Source organism: Podarcis raffonei, chromosome 13, assembly GCF_027172205.1.
Source record: "Podarcis raffonei isolate rPodRaf1 chromosome 13, rPodRaf1.pri, whole genome shotgun sequence".
NCBI lineage: Eukaryota > Metazoa > Chordata > Lepidosauria > Squamata > Lacertidae > Podarcis > Podarcis raffonei.
This window is the reverse complement of record NC_070614.1, coordinates 9,346,376-9,360,347: the sequence shown is the minus strand read 5'-3', so window position 1 is coordinate 9,360,347 and position 13,972 is coordinate 9,346,376.

Sequence of the window (13,972 nt, the reverse complement as noted above, 5' to 3'; positions counted from 1 at the left end):
CAAGAGGCAGGGACAGAGTGCACATATCTGATGCAGTCGCAGATGAGACGATCGATCTGGCGAGCAGTGGAGTGAGCAATCTGTTTCCTGACCCTTTCGTGGATCAGGAAAAGCACAAATGCACAGCTGCCGTTATCAAAACGCAGCGGGGCAGGGACTTGTTTTTGGGGGGCCGTGCAAAAATGCTTGTGGGCGTTGGATATGTCCTGCAGCCTGCAGATTAGCCTCCCCTACATTAGAAGAATTATTATTATTATTTTCAAAAAAATTATTGATTTTCAACATTTATCTCCAAAAATAACAAAACACACAACATAGAAAAACATACAGCACTACAACAAACTAGATACACACAAAAAGATTATCTCTTCAAATATCCAACTCTCATCACATTGATAACTGACTTCCCTGAGTCCCCTCTAACTGAATTTCATTATATCACCTATATAACAGTTCTCCAAATTCATATTTCTAATAATATTAACTCCTTTCATTTACTAACCTCTGCATTAGAAGAATTATTGTGCCAGTTGCAGATTAAGGCACTCCTGTGTTTGTTTTATTATTTCAGAATCCCAAGAGATAGGAGGAAGGGAAAAGTTAGCTGCTTTAGCTGAAATATATAACACAGCTTATGTAAGAGCTGTTGGCCAGAAGATCTGTCTGATAAGCAGCCTAAGGTTGCAAGTCTAAGGCCATTTACCTGGGAGTAAGCCTCATGGAACCCGAAGGGCCTTACCTCTGAGTAGGGATGAACCCCCCCCCCCCAAATTCAGTTTCTCATTTCCCCTCCCCGAGTCTTAAATTCACATTACATACACATTTTTGCAAGCAGTCCCCTCCCATACAATGCATCTTTATATGTTACCTTCGCTTATGTGTGCTTCTTTTTCCTTTTTGCACGCTTTCCCCTAATGTCAACATTTTATTTTCTATTTTTTTGGGTGCATCCTTTGACTTGAGAACTGCACCCCCAAACCCAGGGATGTGTGGATTCCGAGCAATGGCTGTGTTTCTGTTTGCAAATTTTGTGGGAAATGGGTAGACTCTCATTACAATCCAAACTGAGCTAAATTCCTCCTCCATCCCTGCTCCTGAGTAGGCCTGTTGAGAACTGCACTGCCAGTGTCTGTGTGGCACAGTTTATCACCCAGCGTTTATAACCTTACCTGGCCACTTCTTGCATAGGAGGGGATTAAAGGTGAAAGGCCAGTTTTTTTTGGGGGGGGGCAGAATAAAAAGGAAGGACTGGATTATTCTAGTCTAGTGAATCGAATTAAAGCGGGACTTCCGCAAAGTGTTCAGAGCTGGGAGCGAAGGAGGCCATAATTAAAGCCACTGGCCCTCAGAGTAGCCAGAGAAGCTATGTGGAAGGAAATTGTACCATGACCTTGCCGAAATAATGACCGGGAGAACTCAAGCACAGCCGACAGCAGCAGGAACCTTCTGACCAAGGGAAGATTGTCACAGAGGGATATGTCACCTCGGCTAACACAATGCCTTTCAGAGGGTCAAAGAAACTGCTTCGGATTTCCTGATGCGGGCCAAGGACTTGAGACAAAAGCTACTGCTTACTACTGTGGAAGATGGTTCCACACTAAAACATTATCCTCTCCCCACCCACATCTCCAGGACAGAGGATTTTTCTTCATTCAGTTTCCAGGGGGCCCCAGAGCAGTGGCACCCACATTTAGAAGTTGCCTTCCTTGCAAGATCATGTATGGCTCACAAAACGGGCAGGAGAGAGAACCTTGTCATCTTAGAGAACTTACTGAATACGTTGACACTGAGCGCGCATTGATTTAGCATAGGGCGCATCTTCTGGTGGTGTTTCAGTGGCAGCAGGGCAGCTTAAAGGTCCGAGGGTTGCAGGAAAACAAAACGGTTTGCATTCAGGAAAACTGCTGCTGGACTTGTTGTTTAGTCGTTTAGTCGTGTCCGACTCTTCGTGACTCCCTGGACCAGAGCACGCCAGGCACTCCTGTCTTCCACTGCCTCCCGCAGCTTGGTCAAACTCATGTTTGTAGCTTCGAGAACACTGTCCAACCATCTCGTCCTCTGTCGTCCCATTCTCCTTGTGCCCTCCATCTTTGCCAACATCAGGGTCTTTTCCAGGGAGTCTTCTCTTCTCATGAGGTGGCCAAAGTACTGGAGCCTCAGCTTCAGGATCTGTCCTTCCAGTGAGCACTCAGGGCTGATTTCCTTCAGAATGGATAGGTTTGATCTTCTTGCAGTCCACGGGACTCTCAAGAGTCTCCTCCAGCACCATAATTCAAAAGCATCAATTCTTCGGCGATCAGCCTTCTTTATGGTCCAGCTTTCACTTCCGTACATCACTACTGGGAAAACCATGACTTTAACTATACAGAGATTTGTTGGCAAGGTGATGTCTCTACTTTACTTTTTAAGATGTTGGACTACTACAAGGCTTAAAACTACAAACCGTTTAAAGATTTCATTTCTATTACGTATTGTCTCTTACAGTTTACACTAGCCTACCGTGACGTGGGGTAGATCTACACAAAGGGGCGTAAATGTATAAATAAGTCAGAAATTAAATTGTTATAGCAAATGGGGGGGGGGGGACACTATATAAAAAGGCTATAGACAGGTTTTGTGCTCCCTGGTGCCATCTGGTGTTGAATGTTTATAACTATTCAAATATCTGGTTGTTTTTACTAATGTAGCTGAGTCCCTGGTTCCTGGTGTGTTGGTTTTTTTTTTCCCCCCCTAAGGTAAGATCACATTCACACCATACATTTCCAGCACTATGATAAACAATTAGGGGTGCCCCAATAGAATTCTGGGTGCTGGGGTTTGTTAAGGGTGCTGCGAGTATTTAAGGGACCTCTATTCCCCTCCCAGGACGCGGGTGGCGCTGTGGATTAAACCACAGAGCCTAGGGCTGGCCGATCAGAAGGTCGGCGGTTCAAATCCCTGCGACGGGGTGAGCTGCCGTTGTTCGGTCCCTGCTCCTCCCAACCTAGCAGTTCGAAAGCACATCAAAGTGCAAGTAGATAAATAGGTACTGCTCCGGCGGGAAGGTAAATGGCGTTTCCGTGCGCTGCTCTGGTTCGCCAGAAGCGGCTTAGTCACGCTGGCCACGTGACCCAGAAGCTGTACGCCAGCTCCCTCGGCCAGTAAAGCAAGATGAGCGCTGCAACCCCAAAGTCATCTGAGACGGGACCTAACGGTCAGGGGTCCCTTTACCTTTATTCCCCTCCTAGAGCGGTTTAACAATCAATCCGTCTTCAAAGGGAACTGAGCATTCATCCTCCAAAGGGATAAGAAACCCACAAGATAGTCTGACTGCATCCTCGTTCTTTACATTGGTTTCCTGGAAGTTCTTTTGCAACTAGCCAGACAAAACATTACCGAGGTGTTGCTGTAGTCTAAACCACTGAACCTCTTGGGCTTGCAGATCAAAAGGTCGGTGGTTCGAATCCCCATGATGGGGTGAGCTCCCGTTGCTCTGTCCCTGCTCCTGCCCACCTAGCAGTTTGAAAGCATGTCAAAGTGCAAGTAGATAAATAGGTACCACTCCGGCAGGAAGGTAAACAGTGTTTCCATGCACTGCTCTGGTTTGCCAGAAGTGGCTTAGTCATGCTGGCCACATGACCCGGAAGCTGTACGCCGGCTCCCTCGGCCAGTAAAGCGAGATGAGCGCCACAACCCCAGAGCCGGCCACGTCTGGACCTAATGGTCCTTTTACCTACCACTTTGCTACTGGACCCAATGGTCAAGAAGACAGTTTCTGCACATGCAGTAGAGGGAAGCGAGAGGCAGACAGGAGACATCCACCTGGGAAGGTAGCCCCTCTAGGACAAACATAGGCAAACTCGGCCCTCCAAATGTTTTGGGACTACAACTCCCATCATCCCTGACCATGGGTCCTGTTAGCCAGGGATGATGGGAATTGTAGTCCCAAAACATCTGGAGGGCCGAGATCTGTCGCTGTGGGCAGGCCTGAACCCCTGGTAAGCAACCAAAACGAGAGCTTTGGATCGAATCCTGCATTAGTTCGTTGGGAGGGAAACTCCCAGTGAAAGAATGGGAATTTTCCCCGCCTAAGGACAACACTTTCAGCTTTTAGTAATCCTTGCCTATATCCCACTGTATATTAAGACAAATTGTCAATATACCTGCTGCCTCTGCGAGTTATAGATCTGTAGAAAAAGCATGCTTTATGCAGACACGCACGCTTATGCAGAAATGTAAGAAGTAGAGATGCAGATCTATAATCCCCTTACAGATCAAAAGCATTCTGTAATCAGAGGATTAATTGCAGGCTCTGTTAGCATTCGGCAGGTTAGAAGCCAGTGCTATGAAGTGAATAACTTGGGATTTTATAGGATAGAGAAGAATAAAGGGGCTCGCTTGGGCTGAAGCCCCTTTTTGTATGTGCTCTGTGGCCTTTTTTCACAGCTCCTCTGGTAGGTGGGGCACAGGACAGGAATTCCCCTCTCCCTCCCTATTTTGGAAGGCCCTGATCCCGAGGAATGTGGGAAGGCACCTCTCTTGAAACAGATCCAAACGCTTCAACCGTTTGGTTGCCACCACCTGCTTCCCTCGCGCTACTTAATCCTCGCTGTGTTTCCTGAGCTTTTCCTCAAATGAACAACAAACAATTCTCCCCCCCCCCAAAAAATGAAGTAAAGTAACCAGTTGCTTATTAGCAGTTCGAAAGCACATCAAAGTGCAAGTAGATAAATAGGTACCGCTCTGGCGGGAAGGTAAACGGTGTTTCCGTGGGCTGCTCTGGTTCGCCAGAAGTGGCTTAGTCACGCTGGCCACATGACCCGAAACAATTCTCCCCCCCAAAAAATGAAGTAAAGTAACCAGTTGCCATTAATGGCCCAAAAGTGGAAACGAGGAATTACCGACCTTGAATGAGTGGAGAATGAAACTTATGGACTATGCAGAACTGGATAAAATGACTGGAAAAATCAGATACCAGAAAGATCACAAATTCATCGAGGACTGGGGAAAGTTTACGGATTATCTGAAAACTATATGTGATGAACAGACAACGCTAGTGGGTTTTAAGGAGGCTTTGTGATAATACAAGGTATATTGTAAAAAAGAAACAGAGATGGAAGGTTAATATTAAATTGGCAATATTATATAGAAAATGCATGAAGATAAGAAAAATGGATGATTGAGGGAGGTGCCGTGGAAGTTCAAAAAACAGCAAATTTGTAATTATGGTTGTATGAATTATTTGTAAAAGAAAAACTTAATAAAAATCTATATAAAAAAAAAAGTAACCAGTTGCTTATTACGATTTTCCATGCTTCGTATGAAGGGCAGCTAAAATGGTGCCCTCCAGCTGTGTTGGACTACAACTCCCATCATCACTCCCAGCCAGCATGACTAATGGTCAGGGATTATGAGAGTTGTTCCATAATAGGGGTATACCCAGGGGTTCGCCACGTTGGCCCCTGCCAACGGCACAGTCATGGGGAGGGGAACACAAAAATTGTGCCGCTCCTGGCACCTTGGTGAAGGAATTGTATGGAGCCCCCTTCTCAGTCGGCTGGCAGCCCTGGCAGTTATTTTTGCAGTGGGGTTCAGCCCCTGCTTGGCCCTCCATCTGTCGGGGTTGGATTCAGGCATAGGTGGGTGGAGCTGTGGGTTAAACCACAGAGCCTAGGACTTGCTGATCAGAAGGTCGGCGGTTCAAATCCCCACGATGGGGTGAGCTCCCTTTGCTCGGTCCCTGCTCCTGCCAACCTAGCAGTTCAAAAGCACCTCAAAGTGCAAGTAGATAAATAGGTACCGCTCCGGCGGGAAGGTAAGCGGTGTTTCCATGTGCTGCTCTGGTTCGCCAGAAGCGGCTTAGTCATGCTGGCCACATGACCCGGAAGCTGTACGCTGGCTCCCTCGACCAATAAAGCGAGATGAGCGCCGCAACCCCAGAGTCGGCTACGATTGGACCTAATGGTCAGGGGTCCCTTTACCTTTAAGCAATAAAACTCTACAACAGGCACCCCCAAACTCGGCCCTCCAGATGTTTTGGGACTACAGTTCCCATCATCCCTGACCTCTGGTCCTGTTAGCTAGGGATGATGGGAGTTGTAGTCCCAAAATATCTGGAGGGCCGGATTTGGGGGTGCCTGCTCTACACCACCCGAGACCAGTGTAGTTAACTCTTCAAGGAAACAAAGCACAGCTCTGACCTGGTGGTCTCAGCAAGTCTTTTGAGGAGATCTTGCGGCCATGAAGCAGTTGTGAAGACTGGTGGTCCCCACATTCCCTCCTTTCGTCCTCACTGATGGGGTCCAAAGGAAAGCAGAGCAAGACGTTTGGCACTAGCTTGACTGCAGGAGTTGCTGGAAGGAGGCTTTGAATAATAATAATAATAATAATAATTTATTATTTATACCCCGCCCATCTGGCTGAGTTTCCCCAGCCACTTTGGGCGGCTCCCAATCAGTGTTAAAAACAGTACAGCGTTACATATTAAAAACTTCCCTGAACAGGGCTGCCTTCAGATGTCTTCTGAATGTCAGGTAATTATTTATCTCTTTGACATCTGATGGGAGGGCGTTCCACAGGGCGGGCGCCACTACCGAGAAGGCCCTCTGTCTGGTTCCCTGTAGCCTCACTTCTCGCAATGAGGGAACCGCCAGAAGGCCCTCGGCGCTGGACCTCAGTGTCCGGGCTGAATGATGGGGGTGGAGACGCTCCTTCAGGTATACTGGACCGAGGCCGTTTAGGGCTTTAAAGGTCAGCACCAACACTTTGAATCGTGCTCGGAAACGTACTGGGAGCCAATGCAGATCTCTCAGAACCGGTGTTATGTGGTCCCGGCGGCCACTCCCAGTCACCAGTCTAGCTGCCGCATTCTGGATTAATTGCAGTTTCCGGGTCACCTTCAAAGGTAGCCCCACATAGAGCGCGTTGCAGTAGTCCAAGTGTGAGATAACTAGAGCATGCACCACTCTGGCGAGACAGTTCGCGGGCAGGTAGGGTCTTAGCCTGCGTACCAGGTGGAGCTGGTAGACAGCTGCCCTGGACACAGAGTTAACCTGCGCCTCCATGGACAGCTGTGAGTCCAAAATGACTCCCAGGCTGCGCACCTGGTCCTTCAGGGGCACAGTTACGCCATTCAAGACCAGGGAATCCCCCACACCAACCCGCTCCCTGTCCCCCAAAAACAGCCATCCAGCCATCTTAAGGATTTGTGTAGAGTTTCCTCCTTAGCCTTTTCTTCTCCCAAAGGTGTCCTGCAAGGCAGAGGGTCTGGATTGTTCCTTTTCTCTTTATGTACACGAGCCCTTTGTGGGGTGGGGTGTCCCCCCCCCCCCGAACACTTTCTAAAATCCCTCCCAAGCCTGCCTGCTACTGCCTTCCTCAGACAGGTAGGGCCGGGTGTCTGTACTTAATTACAGCCTGAAAGAGATCCATTTAAAAGACAACAGCAAGGTGCTTCATTATCATTAACACATTTAGGAATGCCTTGCAGCAAATTGCAAGAACAAAGCCTGGCCATTTGATTTATTCTCCCTCCGCCCCCCACTCCCAATTTGGGATGAATAATTTTTTTTTTTAAGTCAACTAAGTAATCTTTTGTACTTGATTTAGCAAAGTGTATTCTAACTGTACTGGATCACTCCACCGTTGACTCACTGTAACATCTTCCCCATGTAAACCACTAACTAAGAATTTCTCAGAACTTATTTCCTTTCACTTAGTGTACCCACTTGTCTCAGTTCAAGTGTACTAGAACTGCCTACCCTGTGGGCTCCATATATGTGATTTTTTTGTTCTGTCGGCTTAGAAGCACAAATTTAAATAGCTGGCTTATTAAAATGTAACAAGATTGCCTCGATGTCTTTGCCCGAAAAGAGCACCGTACTCTACAAAATGCATTTTGTTGTTGTTGTTGTTGTTTAGTTGTTTAGTCGTGTCCGGCTCTTCGTGACCCCATGGACCAGAGCATGCCAGGCACTCCTGTCTTCCACTGCCTCCCGCAGTTTGGTAAAACTCATGCTGGTAGCTTTGAGAACACTGTCCAACCATCTCATCCTTTGTCGTCCCCTTCTCCTTGTGCCCTCCATCTTTCCCAACATCAGGGTCTTTTCCAGGGAGTCTTCTCTTCTCATGAGGTGACCAAAGTACTGGAGCCTCAGCTTCAGGATCTGTCCTTCCAGTGAGCACTCAGGGCTGATTTCCTTCAGAATGGATAGGTTGGATCTTCTTGCAGTCCATGGGAATCTCAAGAGTCTCCTCCAGCACCAGAATTCAAAAGCATCATTTCTTTTTTTTATATAAAATTTTTATTAGTTTTTCAACATATATTATAAGACATTACAAACAAACAATACACAAACAAACAAACATATAAACATGTATAATTTCATAATTTTTTTTTCATATACCCAATTTCAACGACTTCCCCATGCCTCCATTTTCTGCATCCCTATTTTAAACTTTTTCAGCAACCCCTGATCTAAATTACTTATAGTTCCCTTTCTTTAACCTTTTTTTCACTTATCCAATCATTTATCGCTGCAAATCTGCTATGCTTTACCCATAACATTTTAACACTCACTAATTTTACAACAATTTTTAAGATAAAATTTAAATTTCTTCCAGTCTTCTTCCACCGTTTCTTTCCCTTGGTCACGGATTCTGCCCGTCATCTCCGCCAGTCCCATATAGTCAATCACCTTCGTCTGCCAGTCTTCCAGCGTGGGTAGTTCTTGTGTCTTCCAATACTTTGCTAAGAGGACTCTTGCTGCTGTTGTAGCATACATAAAAAACATCCTATCTTTCTTTGACACCAATTGGCCTACCATGCCCAGGAGAAAAGCCTCTGGTTTCTTATGAAAGGTACACTTAAGCACCTTCTTAATTTCATTATAGATCATTTCCCAGAAGGCCTTAATCCTTGGGCACGTCCACCAAAGGTGATAGAAAGTACCTTCAGTTTCATTACACTTCCAACATTTATTATTGGGCAAATGGTAGATTTTTGCAAGCTTGACTGGGGTCATGTACCACCTATAAATCATTTTCATAATATTCTCTCTTAGGGCCAAAAGCATCATTTCTTTGGCGATCAGCCTTCTTTATGGTCCAGCTCTCACTGTGTACAGTTACATTCTGGTAAAAGAATTCAGTGGGGTTTACACCCTTCCCTTCCCCACCAAGGTACCTAGAATTGGGATGCCAAACACAAGCAGTATTTGTCATTCATCCTGGGCCATAGATTTAAAGCATATGTCATTCCCCAAAGAATCCTAGAAACTGTAGTTCACCCCTCACAGAGCTGCACTGCCTACTACAACCCTTAACAAACTACAGTTCCTAGTAACACAATGTGCTTTAAATATATAGTGCATGTGCAGCCATTGTGAGCTGGGTTTACAGATACCATCACCACAACATCACATTTGTTAAGAAATGCTTTCAGATATTTATTTCATTTATTGATTAGAATAATTGACATTCAAAGAACGCTAAGCTGGTTTGCAGCCACCCAGAGCACAAATAAAATCATACGCTGAAAGGGTAAAATAAATAAATGATACAGAAGTAAATAAGACATGATAGCTGAGTTGGGGGAGTAAAAGGTAAAGGTAAAGGGACCCATGACCGTTAGGTCCAGTCGCGGACGACTCTGGCGTTGCGGCACTCATCTCGCTCTATTGGCCGAGGGAGCCGGTGTACAGCTTCTGGGTTATGTGGCCAGCATGACTAAGCCGCTTCTGGCGAACCAGAGCAGGGCACGGAAACGCCGTTTACTTTCCCGCCAGAGCGGTACCTATTTATCTACTTGCACTTTGACATGCTTTCGAACTGCTAGGTTGGCAGGAGCAGGGACCGAGCAACGGGAGCTCAACCCGTCGCGGGGATTCGAACCGCCGACCTTTTGATCGGCAAGTCCTAGGCTTGGTTTAACCCACAGTGCCACCCGCGTCCCAAAGTGGTAGGGATGGGGTTCATCACCTTGAAAGAAAAGCTCAAGAGTTCTGGGCTTTCCACTTCAAAGGGGGAAATGTGACAAAGCAGGTATGATAAGGATTTGTACAATCATGCCTGATGAAGAGAATGTGGATTCAGAGAAGTTTTCATAAAATTCTCTTCATAATACTAGTACAGTGGTACCTCGGGTTAAGAACTTAATTCATTCCAGAGGTCCATTCTTAACCTGAAACTGTTCTTAACCTGAAGCACCACTTTAGCTAATGGGGCCTCACGCTGCCTCCATTCGATTTCTGTTCTCATCCTGAAGCAAAGTTCTTAATCCGAGGTACTATTTCTGGGTTAGCAGAGTCTGTAACCTGAAGTGTATGTAACCTGAGGTACCACTCTACTCTGGCTACAGATTTTTGGACAGCCTTGCAGGGGAGAGAGAGGGGAGAGAGAGAGAGAGAGAGAGAGAGAGAGAGAGAGAGAGAGAGAGAGAGAGAGAATGAGAATATTTCCTCATGGACAATCCCTTCTTCCAGTAAACAAATAAAGAATACAAGAAATAAACATTGGCTTGCGAATAATTGGAAAGGTGACAAAGTTTCCCCTGCCAAGTTTCTCTGCACCTCTTTCAAAAGTTCGGTCTTTGTCCTTTGTGACAGTTCACACTTCCTCTTTTCTTTTCTTTTTTCTCCCCAAATAAGATTCAAAGAAGGAAAGATAAACATTACACAACCAAAATTCAAAAGCAAAGCCAACTCCAATTCAACTATTGAGTCATTGCCTTGGACAAAATCAGATGAAAAGGCATGAATGGGACTCATCGCACTTATAGAACCTTAGGGACAGCTGTCATCGAAAAACACAAATGTAATAGCTCATTTCAAACACACTGCTGATCAGTTGATGAGTGTATCAGGAAGTGTCGTCCTAAATGTTGAAGGAGCCTTCATTGATCAATCACTACAGGACTTTTCTATCATCTCAAGCTATAGGGGAGCGAGATGGATGGGCCTGCGAGGTCTCTGCTCTGCTGAAAGACCAGCAACATTCTGGCTACTCCTCTCCTTGAAATCTTCCCACCAGGCCATTAGAAGAATTGAGCTCCTGTTGCTCGATCCCTGCTCCCGCCAACCTAGCAGTTCAAAAGCACGTCAAAGTGCAAGTAGATAAATAGGTACCGCTCCGGCGGGAAGGTAAACGGCATTTCCGTGTGCTGCTCTGGTTCGCCAGAAGTGGCTTAGTCATGCTGGACACATGACCCGGAAGCTGCAAGCCGGCTCCCTCGGCCAATAAAGCGAGATGAGCGCCGTAACCCCAGAGTCGGCCACGACTGGACCTAATGGTCAGTGGTCCCTTTACCTTTAAAGAATTAATGCTAAATACAATACTTTCTTAGTGGAACCAATTTGCACATGCTATGCAGTGTCCGATACGTGCCATTCTCCTTAAACAAAGAGACTCTTCATATTTCAAGAGGGATGACAATAATCTATGGGGCGTTCATAAACCTGCAAGACTGCAACAGTCTTGGCGGGCACCTCTCATGCTGTGCAATTTGGCCGGCCACTGAGGGTGACCCAAGTTCCATTTATTGTTGCTGCGGAAAGCTCTCCTGCTGCCACAACTCCTTTGCCATTGGTGTTCTGACACCAGTAGAGGCCTGAATGGGGCATGCTGGGAGTGGATCAGAGGAGATCTGGGATCTGCAGGATTCCTCCAGCACACACACAAACTATGCCTGCTCTGGAGCGCCCATATTTAATCTCCACCACAATCACATTGGCAGGGTCAATGGGAGGAAGATGGGAAACACCCATCCAATATGGCGGGGTGGAAGAACAAGATGCCTCACCACTCCATCTCTGCCAGGCAATGTCCCCAACCTCTATAGCAGGAATGATCGATCGCGATCTACTGGCAGATCCTCGGGAGGTTTGGTAAAATTTAGCGTTGGTAAAATAGAATCCGGCCCTGCCCTGTCGCTCTGATCTGCATTGTTGCAGAATCTGCAGAACGGAAGATGGGAGTGAGGCCGCTTTCTCCCATGATGTTAGGCTTGAATCTTCAAAAATCTGAGCTTTCCACCTCCCTAAAAAAAGCTCAACAACTTTAACCTGAATCCCCCAAACAGGAGTAGAACACTGCCAGTTTTTAATCCTGTGAGTAGATCCCAGTCTCTAGGGAGTTGGCCACCCCTGCTCTATATCCCCCCCCCCAATTTTTTTATTGATTTTCAACATTTATCACAAAAATGACATAACAGAACACACAACAAAGAAAAAACACATTACACTACAATATACTAAACACACACACACAAAATTGTTTCTCCAAATACCTAGTTCTCATCACATTGATAACTGACTTCCTCAAATCCCCTCTAACTGAATTTCATTATGTCACCTGTATAACAGTTCTCCAAATTCATATTTCTAATAATATTAACTCCTTTCGTTTGCTAACCTCCACCCCTGCTCTATAGCATTGCTCTCCTCTGCCCAAAGCTCACCCCCTCCACAAGGAAAGCATATTTATTCTTTTTGAGTTATTTTGTCTTTCTGCAGAAGCAGAAGCACACACTGTCTGTTTCACTTGATGTGGCTGGCAGACTGGTGACTAGGAGTGCCCGCCAGGGCCATATAACACTGGTCCTAAAGGATCTGCATTGGCTCCCAGTATGTTTCTGAGCACAATTCAAAGTGTTGGTGCTGATCTTTAAAGCCCTAAATAGCCTCTGCCATGTAGACCTGAAGAAGCGTCTCCAACCCCATCGTCCAGCTCAGACACTGAGGTCCAGCTCCGAGGGCCTTCTGGCAGTTTCCTCACTGCTAGAAGTGAGGTTCCAGGGAACCAGGCAGAGGGCCTTCTCGGTAGTGGAACGCCCTCCCATCAGATGTCAAGGAAATAAAACAGCTATCTGACTTTTAGAAGACATTGTTGGAAGCCACCCAGAGTGGCTGGGGTAACCCAGTCAGATGAGTGGCATATAATAATAATAATAATAATAATAATAATAATAATAATAATAATAATAATGTCAGTTCACCACATTTCAGCATGTGTTTGTGATTACTGTATTATATTTTTATGTCCTCGCGAAAACTGCCAGCACCCAATGTGCCTTTCTCCTGATAGACACATTTTTGTATGCAATTTTGCTAATATACATATTTCGCAAGCAATTTTCACCAACCCAATGCATTACAGTGGTACCTCGGGATGCGAACGGGATCCGTTCCGGAGCTCCGTTCGCATCCTGAACAGAATGTAAGATGCGACAGCGTGTCTGTGCGTGCGCGGGTTGCGTTTCGCCGCTTCTGGCATGGGTGTGACATCATTTTGACCGTCTGCGCATGTGCGAGCGGCAAAACCCGGCAGTAACGCGCTCCATTACTTCCGGGTTGCCGCTGAGCGCAACCCGAAAATACTTATCCTGAAGCATATTTATCCCAAGGTATGACTGTATTTTGGTACGTTGCTTTCTCTAATATGTGTATTTTCATGCACCCTTCCATCCAATACATTCATTTTTGTGTTTTATTTCACTGGAACTGTGCCACAAAATTTGAATAAGTGCAAACGTCAAAGGAGGGCAGCATTTCAATCCATATATTGTTTTGCGAACTGCGTATTAGGTTGGCTAGTATTAAAATGTGAACGGAACCAAATTCCTTGCCAACCACGCAAGAAGGAGAAGGTATTGCAGAGACATGACTCCGTGTTTTTACTTATAAGGAAGTGAGTGTTCTTGAATCATTTCAGTTAGGAACAGAAGAGCTTTTAAAGAAATCAAAGCTTAGGTGGCTCTGCCCCCTGGTGGCAGCATGCCACCCTTACACTTATGCTTTGTTGTTGTTTAGTCGTTTAGTCATGTCCGACTCTTCGTGACCCCATGGACCAGAGCACGCCAGGCACTCCTGTCTTCCACTGCCTGCTGGTAGCTTCGAGAACACTGTTCAACCATCTCACCCTCTGTCGTCCCCTTCTCCTTGTGCCCTCCATCTTTCCCAACATCAGGGTCTTTTCCAGGGAGTCTTCTCTTCTCATG